We start from the raw sequence: 13,874 nt of genomic DNA on the forward strand, positions 1-13,874 counted from the left end.
CAATGTCCTCATGTTAGAGAGGTTAAATGACTTGTCCTTGGAGCAGCTAGGTGGTGCAGTGGATAGAGCACTGGCCCTGGAGTCAGGAGGACCTGAGTTCAAATTAGACCTCAGACAATAATTACCTAGCTGTGTGTTCTTGGGCAAGCCACTTAATCCCATTTCCTTGCAAAAAAAAAAAAAATGACTTGTCCTTGGTCACAGTTATTAAGTAGTAGGGCAAGATTTGAACCAAATCAATCCTGACTCTAAGTCCAAGAATAAACCTTGTAATTTTAGTCATCATAAGATGATGGATTTTTGAGCCAAGGGGATCTTAGAGCTCATCTAGCCTAATCCCCTCATTTTAACAGATATCACTTGTTTAAAGTCACACAGGGAGAGCCAGAGCAGAGTTGTGAATCTTCAGACTCCTGCTTCCCCATCCCCTTTACAAGGCAGATGAAGAAACCAGAGAAGTGAAATGATGGACCCCCAGGCCACATAGAAGTAAATGGTAGAATCAGGAATTTTACTTAAGTCCCCTAAACTCTAAATCCCACTACCCACAGACAAATTTCCATGACTTCAAGGCAACAGGTCAAAATCGCCCCTTCCTTGAGTTAGTAGACCTTTCTCCTTCAAGAAATATAATTTGTTTCTGGGAATCCTCAATCCTTTTTCATCCTCCTTCAAACAGAGATATTCACTGGACATGTGTCCTTAAATTCTTCCACTTGCAAAATTATAACAACCCCTCACCCCTACCCAACCAGGGTCTAAAAAAGACCAAGTGACAACACAGTTGTGGGTAGGGTAGGGTAGGGGTGAGTAAAGAGGACTGAAACTAGAAAGTCAGAAGACCCCCTCGGTTGATCTGCCTCTGACACTTCCTCGCTCTGTGAAATGGGCAAGTAACAACTTTTCTAGACTTCATTTTTCTTAGCTGCAAAAGAAGGAAAGCATTGCCTGCCTGCCTTTCTCCACAGGTTTGTTGGGAGACTCCAAAGAGGTGATAGTTGTAAAGTGTTTCTGAACCTCTGAGTCTGAAATAAGAGTCAGCTATTATTAAGTGTATACCTCCCTAGCAACAGGCTCTGTGAGGAGGATGGCTCACATGGAAACAAACCATTATTTCCCTCATTAAACTATGCCCTATATCTTTTAAGTTTGGATGAATGACCCCTCAAGTCCTTTCCAAGTTGAATTGCTCTGAGTCATCTCCATGGGTCATTGCTAAGCCTCCTTCCCTAGCTACCATCTCCATTGCAACGTCTCCAGCAAACAATAAGGTTAAAAAAAAAAAATTTTGAATTCAAGTGGGCAAGGTTTAATTCCTAGAAAGACTGTCAAGAAACCTCCCATGGGAACCGTGATGCTTGCAAACAAACTCTTCTTCCTCTATATTTGTTCCTACTGCCTACAGATGTGATTACAGCAAATTAGAGAGTCCCTTTTCTGAGCAAGAAGTCAGGGGAGATCCTTGTTTTTAGCCTCAGAAAGAACAGAGAAGGATTAAACTCAATTCAGTTCCACAAGTACAAAGGAGATGCTCCTAGGTTCCTCAAACTCAGTATCCTGAACAATTGACTTTGTTGGAGTAGAGATTACAGTTATGTGACTGATGACAGGTGAAGAAGAGGGTAGATGGAGCATCATAATTTTAGAACTGGAAGAGGATTTAGATGCTGTCTATCTAAATCTTCATATAGATATAGATACACACAAACAGAAAGCTTGGATCAAAGTTATTGCTTAATGAATGATTATGAAATGATTGACATGTAGTCCAATCCCCTTATTCTACAGATAAAACTCCAGTTCACAAGGTGAAGATAGAAATCTCCTTGCAAACCTCAACTATGGATAGTGGGGAAGAAGAATTTCACAAAAACGAAAACAAAAAAACCACATAGAGGCTGACTTGACTGTGGCATATCTTCAAAGTCTAATAAATCCAAAGAAAGAGACCGACTTTAGACCCTAGCTTCATATATACATGTGTGTGTGTGTATATAATCTCCTTCATTACCTCTACTTCTTGAAATCCTGAGCTTCCATTAAGGCTCAGGTAAAGTATATCCTTTTTCCACAGGTCTTTTCTGATTCAGTTATTGGCCCTCCTCCATACACATGCACTCATCACTTTGCATCCATATTATATTTTTTATCTACTTACATGATCAAACTCCATGCCCTCAGTGGTATGCAAACCAAACAGAAAAGACAATCTTCCCAGCACTCAACAGGTATTTAATAAACATGTCTTCATTTTATGATTGATTATTGACAATTGATAAAATTGTCTATACAAGGTTACCCAATGACAGTGCAAGTCTGCACACGCTGATCCATCCCTCCATGGCAACTTGCCCATTTGTACATCCAAGCCAAGGCAAGGAGGGAACCATTTGTTTTGGTTAAGACAAGAATAGAGACTGGATCTGCGCCTTCATTGGCATGGGACTCTCAGACAAGCAATCTCTCTCTACCAGTACAGGTGGCCACCTTCGCTGAAATGTATACAGAAGTCTAAGAGAGTTGCCAAAAGCCCCGGAGGTTGTGACTCACCCAGTGTCACAGCAAGTCCAGATCCTAGATAAGATTGTGAAGGTAAGCTTCTATCTACTGTGCCACCTTCTGAAATTACAGCTGGAAAGAGTTAGCATGAACACTGAGAGATTGTCGGTCATAAAGTCAACCAGAATTTATTAAGCACTTATTTTATGTAAGATGTAGTTATATGAAGACCACACCAAAAAAAAAAAGTCCCAGTCTTCAAGGAGTCATATTGATTAATTGTAATGAATAATCTTAATGAGTTGGTTGCCAAGGGTCACTCAGCTGGTATGTGTTAAGGGCAGGATTTGAACCCAGACCTTCTTAACTCCCAATGTTAGCTTTCTATCTGCTAAACACACTGCCTCTTATTTTGTATTCTATTTAAAAGTCAAAGTGAATAAACTCACCTCTGGTATCTAGTCGTGAAAAGAGCATTCCCCTTGGAGTCACAGAATGTAGCCTGGATACCGCACTATGTGACCTTGAGGCAAGGTTCTGCTTTTTCACCTGGAAAATAGAGTTAATCGCCCTAGGCCAACCAGAGCTGCCTCCCAGGGTGGCCATAAGAATCAAAGGAGATGGCCTTATGTGAAAACACCATGCCCTTTCAAACTCAAGACGGGAGTCTTGTTATTATTGCTTGTTCTAGAAGAATACACTCGAATAAGGGATGCATTCAGGACGCAGAAACCTCTCTGGCCTGGGGAACAGTCTCCCTGTCAAAGTCTCAAGAACAATGTCTATGACAGGCCAGACCTGTTCCAACATGCCGAACTCCTTCACCAGCAACCAGTTACAGAACATGCCAAAGACACCTGATGGGGCCTTACATAAAGAAAGACAAAGAGGATGACCTTTCCTTCCCCAAGGACTGGATGAAGTCCTGCAGAGAAGGACGTCAGACTTGACTCTCTTAGGCCTCGTGTTTCACATTTATATTGTCCCCTCGCTTGGGAGAGGTCCAGGCCTTCACACAGGCCAAGAGTAGTTCTCATAGCACCCTCTGAAATGAGAGGCAAGGACCACAAACAATAATAGAAGGGTTTGGCCAATAATCCACTGGCTTTTCTCAGTTTTCTCCCCACCCCATGCCCTCTTGCTTCAAAAATTAAACCCTATGCTATAAACCTGTGTCACCCCTTGACAGAGTCACTTGAAATGCAGAATGATTGAGACATACATTTTCAGACACAACCAGAGTGTTGATTTATTTTGCTTGCTTATACTTATTTCTTATAATGTAGGTGGGAATCAGTAAAGAAGGATGGTAAGAATATTTTAAGGTTATAACAAAACTTTTTTGAAAAGGAAAAATATTCTAGCAATTAGAAGAAATCAGGAAAGATCTCATGTAGAAGATAAACCTTTGTTTGTATTTTGGAGGCAGGTAGGATTTCTAGGAAGCTAAGGTATTTTTTTAAATTTATGTGATAAAACAAGCATATCCATAACATGGTATAATAAAAAATATGATTGTACATGAAACTGGAAATCGATTATGTACAAGTTGCTATTCCTTTTCAATATGTAATAAAGTTATTATGTAAATTTCTTATTTTTTTCTTTTTCCTTCCCTTTCCTTTCATATATATAATATGTATGTATATGAAGATATGTATTATATATGTGTATACAAGTATAAACTTCTGTGTATGTAAAATTATCCTATACATACTTCTATATATTGGTTCTTTTCTTGGGATACAGATAGTTTCCTTTTCCTACGTCCTTTATAGTTATTTTGAATATTGATAATAGTTAAAATGACTTATTCTCTCAAAATTATTCTTAAAACAATTGAACTGATCCAACCATTTTGGAAAGCAAAATATATACCCTCGAACTCAGCAAGACCACTATTAGGTCTAGTTCCAAAGATGATTAAGGGAAAAGGAAAAAGAACCTATATGTTTAAAAATGTTTACAACAGCTCTCTTTGTGGTGGCAAAGAACTAAAAAGTTCAAGAATGCCTATTGATGAATGTCCAAACAAATTGCAATGCACAGTTGTGATGGAATATTATTGTGCTATAAGAAATGATGACTAGGGGCAGCTAGGTGTTACAGTGGATAGAGCACCAGCCCTGGAGTCAGGAGTACCTGAGTTCAAATCCAGCCTCAGACACTTAATAATTACCTAGCTGTATGGCCTTGGGCAAGCCACTTAACCCCATTGCCTTGAAAAATCCTAAAAAAAAAAAAACTATTAATATATTAATGTTCATACTCAGACTGAACCTTGAAAAGGAAACCTCTAAGATAGAATAAAAATGGATTTTCCAACTGCAATGAGTTCATGTAATTTGTTTTCTTTCATAAAGAAAATGTGACTTAAGTATAATATAAGCTTAAGTAGGAGACAATCTGGATACAACCATCTTATTCAGTTACTACTACTACTAATACAGAGTGAAATAATGCCAAATAACTCACTTTCCTCTGATCAAATTTTTTAAGATCTCATTCTAGGGGCTAATGATGAAGTCGCAAATGTTTATGTAGCACCTTTCTTTGAGAAATATTCTTATCTACTAGACTATATGATCCATGAAGGCAAGGACCACATTGATTACCAAGAGAGAGTTACAATCTGAAATTCTTGTACTGAGGCAAATTATATTATTAGGATAGGGACAGAGGCATTTCGGATAGTGCAAGAGAGAATCTACACTGAGGGGTCTCAATGATCTGTCCCAAAGAGTATAAAGCCTGTATCCCTTTTGGCTGACAGTCCCCCAAGAGGTACTGGAAAGAAAAGTCCAGGAAAGGGCCTCTGTATCACATGCATAGACAATTAAATGGAAAACAAAAGAAAAATAATTTTAAGAGGAAGAGACTTTCCCTAGCTCAAAGCAGAACCAGTTAAACAATTTACACAGAGGTCACACTAATATGCAAGAAAACAACATTGAAAGCTTTCTGAATATTGATTAATATTGTGACTAATGAGGCATTCTGAAGGTTGATGTTTCAGCTTGTCTCCTGTTTCATTTCTGAGAAGTGGCAAACCAGAGAAATGGAAAGAGTAGTTGCAGCATTCAGAATGATCCTCTTCCCCTCCCCCAAAAGGTAAGAGAATGATGGGCTTGGAAGCAGGACCCCCACCCATGTCTGCAGCCTGAGTTAAAACCCTAGACACATAGATTTAAAATTGAAAGGGATATGAGAGACCATCTATTCCAACTTCCTCATTTTGCAGATAAGAAAACTGAAGTTCAGGGAGGAGAAGGGACTTGATCTATCGAGGTCATACAGTGTCCTCAGAATTATACAGATCCTCAGAGTCCATATCAAGAACTCTTTCTACTGAACCAGAAGATGCCCAAATGTTGGGTTTCACTAGTTAAGGCTTCAGCTTCATGCTCTGTAAATGCTTAATTCAAGAGCTCAGTCCTCAGTATATAATAACTTCTTTTGTTTTTTTAAGGTTTTTACAAGGCAATGGGGTTAAGTGGCTTGCCCAAGGCCACACAGCTAGCTAATTATTAAGTGTCTGAGACCGGATTTGAACTCAGGTACTCCTGACTCCAGGGCAGGTGCTTTATCCACTACACCACGTAGCCGCCCCTAAATGATAACTTCTAATCAAAGTTCTGGTGATTCTCATTCTCACTTCCTAATTGTCAGTGGTCTAGGGGGCAATCTTTTCCTGAAGTCAGAGTAAATTGTCCATCCATGAGCAACACAATGATTGAATGGGTGTATACTGAAGAATAAAATGGTTCTATTTGCATGTTTCAAGATAACAAAATTCTCATTTATTAAGAACATAGTAATGGGATTCAACTATTAAACATTTACATAGCAAGCATTATTTCCTCTTGAGGCTGGTAATTCACTGTCTCTTCCCCACCCCCACCCCCCACCTTACTTGGCTGCTTTCATGGAAACAAAAGGCTGGATGGGACCTCCAGAAGTCACCAGATCCCTGCCCCCTGGCTCCAGAAATCTTCCAAAACCTGGGAATATTTTACTCTAATTTTAGTGACCTCCACAGAAGGAGATTAAACAACCTTTCTGAACTATTTCCCAGTGCCTCACTTAAATCACATTTACTTGCAAATCATGACACCACTCTCCTTTTCCAGAATAAAGGACAAACAACAACCCAGTGCCTTACATCTCCTCCATTTGAAAATCAGAGATTGAAGGCACCCTAGAGCTTCCAGTCTAGGAGCTGGAAAAGCTATTAGCAACCATCTGGTCTAATCCAGAGGTAGTGAGGTGACACAATGATTAGAGCACCAGGACCCAAGTTCAAATTCGATCTCAAATATGTACTGTTTGACCCTAGACAAATCACTTCACTATTTGCCTCAGTTTTCTCACCTAGAAAATGAGCTGGAGAAGAAAATGGCAAAACTTTCCAGTAGCTAACTGGAACAACAAAACCCATGGAAGTCCAGGGACAAGTATCTTGCCTAATGACATACAGGTAGTAAGAAAAAGAGACAGAATTTGAGCCCAGGTGCTTCAATTCCAAAGTCATTGTGTCCTTTCCTGTTGAGGTTACCTCCCTTAATGCAGCCTGAAGTTAGATCTCCTAAAGAACCTTCCTTTCTTCCCTACTGGTTACAGAAATGAATTCTAACCAGTCATAGAATGAGCAAGAGTACCATTAATAGAGAAGAAAACTGGTAAGGGAGAGAGAATCCAGAGGAGAGCATTTAGAAGAGTGAAAAGAATCAAGCCTGTGCCAACTAAGTATCAGTAGAAGGAACTAGTGATAGCTTACACAGAGGATAGAAGACTCTGGAGAGAGTGCATCATAATAATCCTCTTGAAGAGGGCTAAGATTACTGAGGACTGGGAAAAGTTTCTTGTTGAAGGTGGAAAGGACCAGGGAAGCCAGGAAGCAGAGATGAGTAGAAAAGATGGTCTTAATAATTGTTTGGTGCTATGAGCTACTACAGAGTAAAGTAAGAAGAACCAGTTGAACAATTAATACAATAACACTTTAAAGGCAAATAACTTTGAAAGACAAGAATACTTAGCAATGCAATGCCCAATCATGATTCCAGATAACTAGTGATGAAACATGCCACCCAGCTTCTGACAAAGAAGTGATAGACTCAGGATAAAGAATAAGACATAAACTAATCCAGAGGACCAATGATGAAATGCTACCCAACTCTTGACAAAGAAGTGATGGACTCAGGATAAAGAATAAGACATAAACTAATCCAGAGGACCAATGAAGAAACATGTCACCCAACTCCTGACAAAGAAGTGATGGACTCGGGATAAAGAATAAGACATAAACTAATCCAGAGGACCAATGATGAAACATGCCACCCAACTCCTGACAAAGAAGTGATGAACTCAGTTGATAAAGAATAAGACATAAACTTTCGGATATTGCAAATATGGGAATTTTTTTGACTTTTTTACACACATTTGTTACAAGGATTTTTTTTTCCTTTGAAATTAGAGAAACCAGTGGAGAGGAAATGGTCATTAATTGAAGAAATAAAAGATTTTTTTTAAAAAGAAAAAATGAAGGAAGGGAGGGGGAGAGATCATAAGGTACTAGAAAGTAAGAATGACTTGCACAGTCAGTGTGTGTCAAAGGGAGAACCTTGAACTTAGGTCTTAATACTCCAAGAGTGACTCTCTGTGTACCTTACATGGACATGATCTAGAACTTGAAGGAACCTCTAGGACAAATCTCCATTTTTACAGATTAATAAACTGAGATCCAGAGACTTGCCCACAGCAAGCAAAGCTCTGAGGCAGGATCCAAACCTAGTTTTTCATGACGCCAGTCCCAGCATTTTTATAGACTTTGTCTGCAATGATGAAACATTTCCCACTTGACAAAGCAGTAGCTTCATTTCTAATGTGATAAGGACAAGATCAAGGAAATTGAATGTCCATGGTTCCTTCTTCATGCATCATTAGCGGCTGATCACAGGAATGAAGTGTGCCCCAAGGATGTTATACTAGTAACATTGTGGTGTGACAGCGGAGAAAACTGAAAAGAAATTCACTGCAATTAAATTTTCATACATCAGTGCTCCTGTGATGAATTAAATAACCATACCCCAAACGAAGGAGAAATGCCAGCACTGAGGAAAGAGGAACTTCAAAGCAGGGTTTGTCAGGTATGTGGCATGAACCCAAATGTTCTCTCATTAAAGGAATGTTTCAGCAGCAGAAATAATGAATGGTCTTTAATAGTCACAATGGAGAAATGGGTTGGAGGGCATTATGACTTTTTTGTGAACAAAAGTAGACTGTCCATTCCTAGCATGCCTTAAGAACATGTACCTTACGATACCTTGAAGACAATAGCCACTTTCCTGCTTTCCCTATAAAGAATAAAAGAGCAGTTCAAAGAAGGTAATATGGTGCTTTGGAATAAATGTAATTCAGAGTCACTTCCACTATGGAAATTCCATTTTGGCACAACTCCTGTTGACCTCTGGCTTCGTAAGAGCTTGTCCAGGGAGCAGGGCTCTGTTAGAGAAACAGAGACAGAGAAATGATATTGATGATAGATAGACAGGATTCAAACATACATACATGTACAGATATATAAAGAAAGATAAATAGATGGCAAGCATTACAGACTTGTTCCATGACACTCTTCAGGAATTTGTTTTGTTTTTGCATATTTTTTTAGGTTTTATTTCCCCCCCTTTTTTTTTTTAATTAGGGAAGAGAGATAGGGATAAGATAATTTTTTTTAAAAAACAAAGAAATGGGCGGCTAGGTGGCATAGTGGATAAAGCACCAGCCTTGGAGTCAGGAGTACCTGGGTTCAAATCCAGTCCTAGACACTTAATAATTACCTAGCTGTGTGGCCTTGGGCAAGCCACTTAACCCCATTTGCCTTGCAAAAAAAAAAAAAAGAAAGAAATTGGGGTAGCTAGGTGGCACAGTGGATAGTGGATAGAGCACGAGCTGTCAGGAGTACCTAAGTTCAAATCTGGCCTTAGATCTTTTAATAATTACCTATCTGTGTGACTTTGGGCAAGCCACTTAACCCCATTCCCTTGCCAAAAAAAAAAGAAAGAAATCATTGAGATATCTTTTTAAATGTACAGAAGAGAATAGGAGAGACAAAAAGATAACAAAATTTAGAATAAATTCAAAAGATAAAAATTGAATTTATTATACATTTTTATATTTTTTTAAAAAAACAAGATATACATATTAGAGATTCACAACTTCACCTACAATACTTTTTTTCTATTCTGTTGTTATTGTTAAGTCATTTCAATCATGTCCAATTCTTTGCAACCCCATTTGAGGATTTCTTGGCAAAAATACTGAAATGGTTTGCCATTTCCTTCTCTAATTCATTTTACAATTGAGGAACTGGAGCAAACAGGGTTAAGTAACTTGTCCTGGGTCATACAGCTAGTAAGTACCTGAGACTGATTTGAACTCAGAAAGTTTCTTTATTCTATACATAATTAAAATGTCCATTTCCTTTGGTGTTTGTGAGAAAATAATTAAAAATAAAAAGACAACAAAATTGAGTGTGAACTGTTTCTGAATAAAAAACAAAACATAAAGTCATAAATGCCTAACCACTTAGTATTTTCTGTGTCCAAGACCTCAGGTAACTTATTGCACAGTCCAGTACATAAGAATTTCACAGAGACATACATTCACAAAGGGAAAGCTGCCCAGAAACACTTAAAGGAGACTCTTTTAGCTCTTTTGTTCTCCTTCCTTTCAAAACCATCAATTCTGTAACTTTAATTTAGTGAATTATTCTATTACACATATTTAGTTTTATATAAGCATATCCCCTCATTAAGTGACTTGCCTAGAGTCACATAACTCGCATAAGTATCTAAATCAGGATTTGAATCCAGGTCATCCTGACTCCACATTCAATCCTCTTCATGGACACTCCTTTCTCTACTCTTGGGCATATTCTTTGCTACCACAGAGGGAAGTGCCTCCTACTATCTGGCAGAAGAATCAGTTCTCCCTGGTTTGGAGTTTTAGGAATGCAATCCCAAGCAAGGGACCTCCTTTCACTAAGGCCATTCCCTTTTAGCATGACTCCTCCTGACCTCTGTCTTTATAAAAGCTTGTTCAGTGAGCAAGAATCTGCTTGTTATCCTTTATCTTTATAAAAAATTCCAAGTCACCAACTGAATGTTCCAAAATGGTAACTACAAATTTTAACACCCCTTCTCTTTCTCAATATTTGTAAAGCACTACAGTAGGTTCTTCTTCTCCTGTACTCTCCTATGAGTACTCTGTGAACCCGAGACACACCTTGCTGCTCCTGAGCACACTGGGGCTTTTCACTGACCATTCCCTCCAGAAATAATGCCCTGCAGTAACCTTCTTAGTTTCTCTGGTTTCCTTCAAGACTCAAAGCCAGTCTCACCTTCTATAAGAAGTCTTTGCCTATTGCCCACTCCACTCCACCCTGTCTTCCCTCACCTGGAACACATCTTGCAAGCACATATTTGTTTGTGTGTGGTTCCCAGGAGAATGTTAAACTCCTTAAGGGTAGAATAAGGATCCTGCTTTTGCCTTTCTTTATATTCCTAATACTTAATATAGTCCCCTGCAAATAGTAAGCCCCAAATTAAGGTTTATTGACTGACTATCCCCAGTATCCAGGAGAATTTCAAGTATACTATGTCTAAGCAAATTCTGGATGCTTGACTGATAGACTTCAAAGCTGGCATTCCTTTCCTAGCGTACATTGGAAATCCATAATATGAGACTCTGGGGTCCCTCCAACTTTAAAAATTCAGTGCTTCTGTGATTCTGATCCAAGAATTTCTCAAGAATTCTCATAAACCATAATTTCTTACTTTCAGAATACAAATGGAAAGATGCATGAATTATGGGAGAGCATCTGCAAGTCATTTTCAGACCCAGCTATAAAGGCACCTTCCAGACACCACCAAAATTCATCTTGTCACCCTCACAATACCTGTATCCCCCTCTCCGCATCCCACATAGTGGCTTTGTTATAATACAAGAAACTGAATCACAAATAGTTCACTGACCCCACAGTCAACCCTCCCCAAATACCCTAGCTTGACACTGTCACAGGATGACAACAGGGACCTTTGTACAATGATTTCATCTGTATTTCCTGAGCTAGACCTATTATTCCCCAATCCACCTATTGGGTAGATGGTTTGGATAGACTACTTTCCCCTTTATCCCTGGCTCCCCCTGTGTTATGCCATAGACTGACATATCTCCGGGTTGCTACTGATCCCATTTTATTTCTCATCATGTTGCAACCCTTCTAACAAAGGCAAGGGTGAAGAACAACCCACTCATGGTATAATTTACATAAATTAGCAACCAAAGTTTCAAATAAATAGATTAAAACAATTATACCAAGTTCCTTCCTGATTCCAAAGGTCAAGCACATATGTGGGCCATTAATAATTACAGCTCACATTTATGAGATAAATTAGATTTTGTAAAGTGCTTTTCTTACAGCAGCCCTATAAAGTAAGTAGCAAAAATAAGACTAGTCCCATTTTAGAAATGGGGGGGGAAAAGGATCAGAGAGTCTTAGTGACTTGCCCAGAGTTGTCAAATTGTGGCGCCTCAATCTTATTCCTCATCTAAAACACTGGGATTTCTAAATAGTGAAGAGAGGGAGGGAAAGTATCTGAGGCAAGATTCAAATCTAAGTCTTGTCACTGTGGCACACTGCCAATGATATAACTGCATCCTAGAAGATAAGATGTAGATACTAGGGATTATATTAGAAACAGGTGCAAGGTAGGTCACAGGAATTCATCCAAAAGGAAATCACCTGGCTTTCATAACACACTTTCATTAATTTTATTTTATGTTCCCAATAACTCTATGTGAGTGAAAGGGAAGGCTTTTGCTTCATTTTACAGATTTGAAAACTGAGTCTCACAGAGGTGAAATGATTTATCCAAGATTTTGTTGTTTAGTCATTTTTCAGTCTTGTCCTACTTTTTGTGATGGAATGTTTGTTATTTTTTTCTGCAGCTCATTTTAGAGATGAAGAAACTGAGGTCGAGAGGGTAAAGTGACTTGCCCAGGGCTGCACATCTAATAAGTGTCTGAAGCTGTTACCAGGTCTAGTGCTCTATCTACTTTGCCATCTAACTGTCCTATCCAAGATTACCCAATGTAAACAGGCACTTCAGCACAGATGTTTAGATTCATAGGATCCCATATCTAAAACCTGAAGGTCAGCGAGTTTCAATGTCTTCATTTTACAGATGAGAAAATTGAGTTCCTATAGTTACATAGGTTGTTAACCATCAAAGACAAGATATGAACCCAGATCCTCTGACTTCAAGTCATTTTTCCAGATGCCCCGGGGACCTTCAAATATTACTAATATTATATGTTTCATAGCCAGTCTAAACAGTAATTGAGAAACATTTAACAAAATTAATAAAAATACAATAGAACATAGATAATGTTAATATGTGATTTTCTGAGTCAATATGTCACAGAGGAATCCTTTGTACCTAATGACCCTCTTCTATTTGAGGTTGATACCTAAGCTTCTAGATTCAAAGAACTTTACTAAAAACACTTTTTGAAGTAATATAAATATTGTTACCCCTTTTTAGTACCAAGGCCTAGAGAGTTGAAATAATAAGTTAGCAATTCTTCCCACCTCCCCATCCTCACCTCCATTAAGTACCCTATAAATGTTCTTTCTTTAGAGAGGTAGCCCACTTCATAGAATACCAACTCCTGAATCAGAAAGATACAGGTTCAAACCTAACCTCTGACATATTAGATAAATGTGTTCTATATAATATATAACATATAGTTATATTATATATGTATATATATAATATAAAACAAACTTTGGGAAAGTCACTTTACACCTTAGTACTCCAAGCAGCTTCTTAAGGATATGACTTGCAGAATAATCAATTAATTCACATTTCTTAAATGCTAACTATATGTAAGGCACAGGACTAAGCACAGGAGATTCATGAACAAATATGAAATAGCTCCTTTCCTAGAGAAGTACTCATTCTAATGGGGTAACACATGTTTATATATTGGTATATACAAAATAAGGGTAGCTTGGTGGCACAATGGATAGAGCACCTGGCTAAGAGTCCAGAAGACTCCTCTTCATGAATTTCAATCTGGCCTCAGACACTTCCTAGATGTTTGACCCAAGGGAAGTCACTTCACACTATTTGCCTCAGTTTCCTCATTTGTAAAATGAGCTGGGGAAGGAAATGACAAACTACTCCAATATCATTACCAAGGAAACCCCAAAGAGGTAATGGAAAGTTGGACACAACTGAACAAAATATTAGGTGATTTTGGAAAAGGATGCCCAAGCAGTTTGGGGGACTAGAAAAGGCTTTAAAGATGGT

General features: G+C 38.5%; 1 long non-coding RNA gene across 3 annotated transcripts in view; it reads right to left on the minus strand.

The window, feature by feature from the left end:
- LOC141515199 (uncharacterized) overlaps positions 1–13,874 on the minus strand; it is a 150,394-nt gene that overhangs the window by 73,858 nt on the left and 62,662 nt on the right. The window contains exon 4 of one of the 3 annotated variants that reach the window (XR_012476245.1): positions 6,528–9,000. The exons of the other annotated variants lie outside the window; for them this stretch is intronic. This is a non-coding gene — a long non-coding RNA (uncharacterized LOC141515199). Of the gene's footprint in view, positions 1–6,527; positions 9,001–13,874 lie in introns of those variants that run through there. 3 annotated transcript variants of the gene reach the window in all.

Source organism: Macrotis lagotis, chromosome 2 (genome assembly GCF_037893015.1).
Source record: "Macrotis lagotis isolate mMagLag1 chromosome 2, bilby.v1.9.chrom.fasta, whole genome shotgun sequence".
In the NCBI taxonomy this organism is placed as follows: domain Eukaryota; kingdom Metazoa; phylum Chordata; class Mammalia; order Peramelemorphia; family Peramelidae; genus Macrotis; species Macrotis lagotis.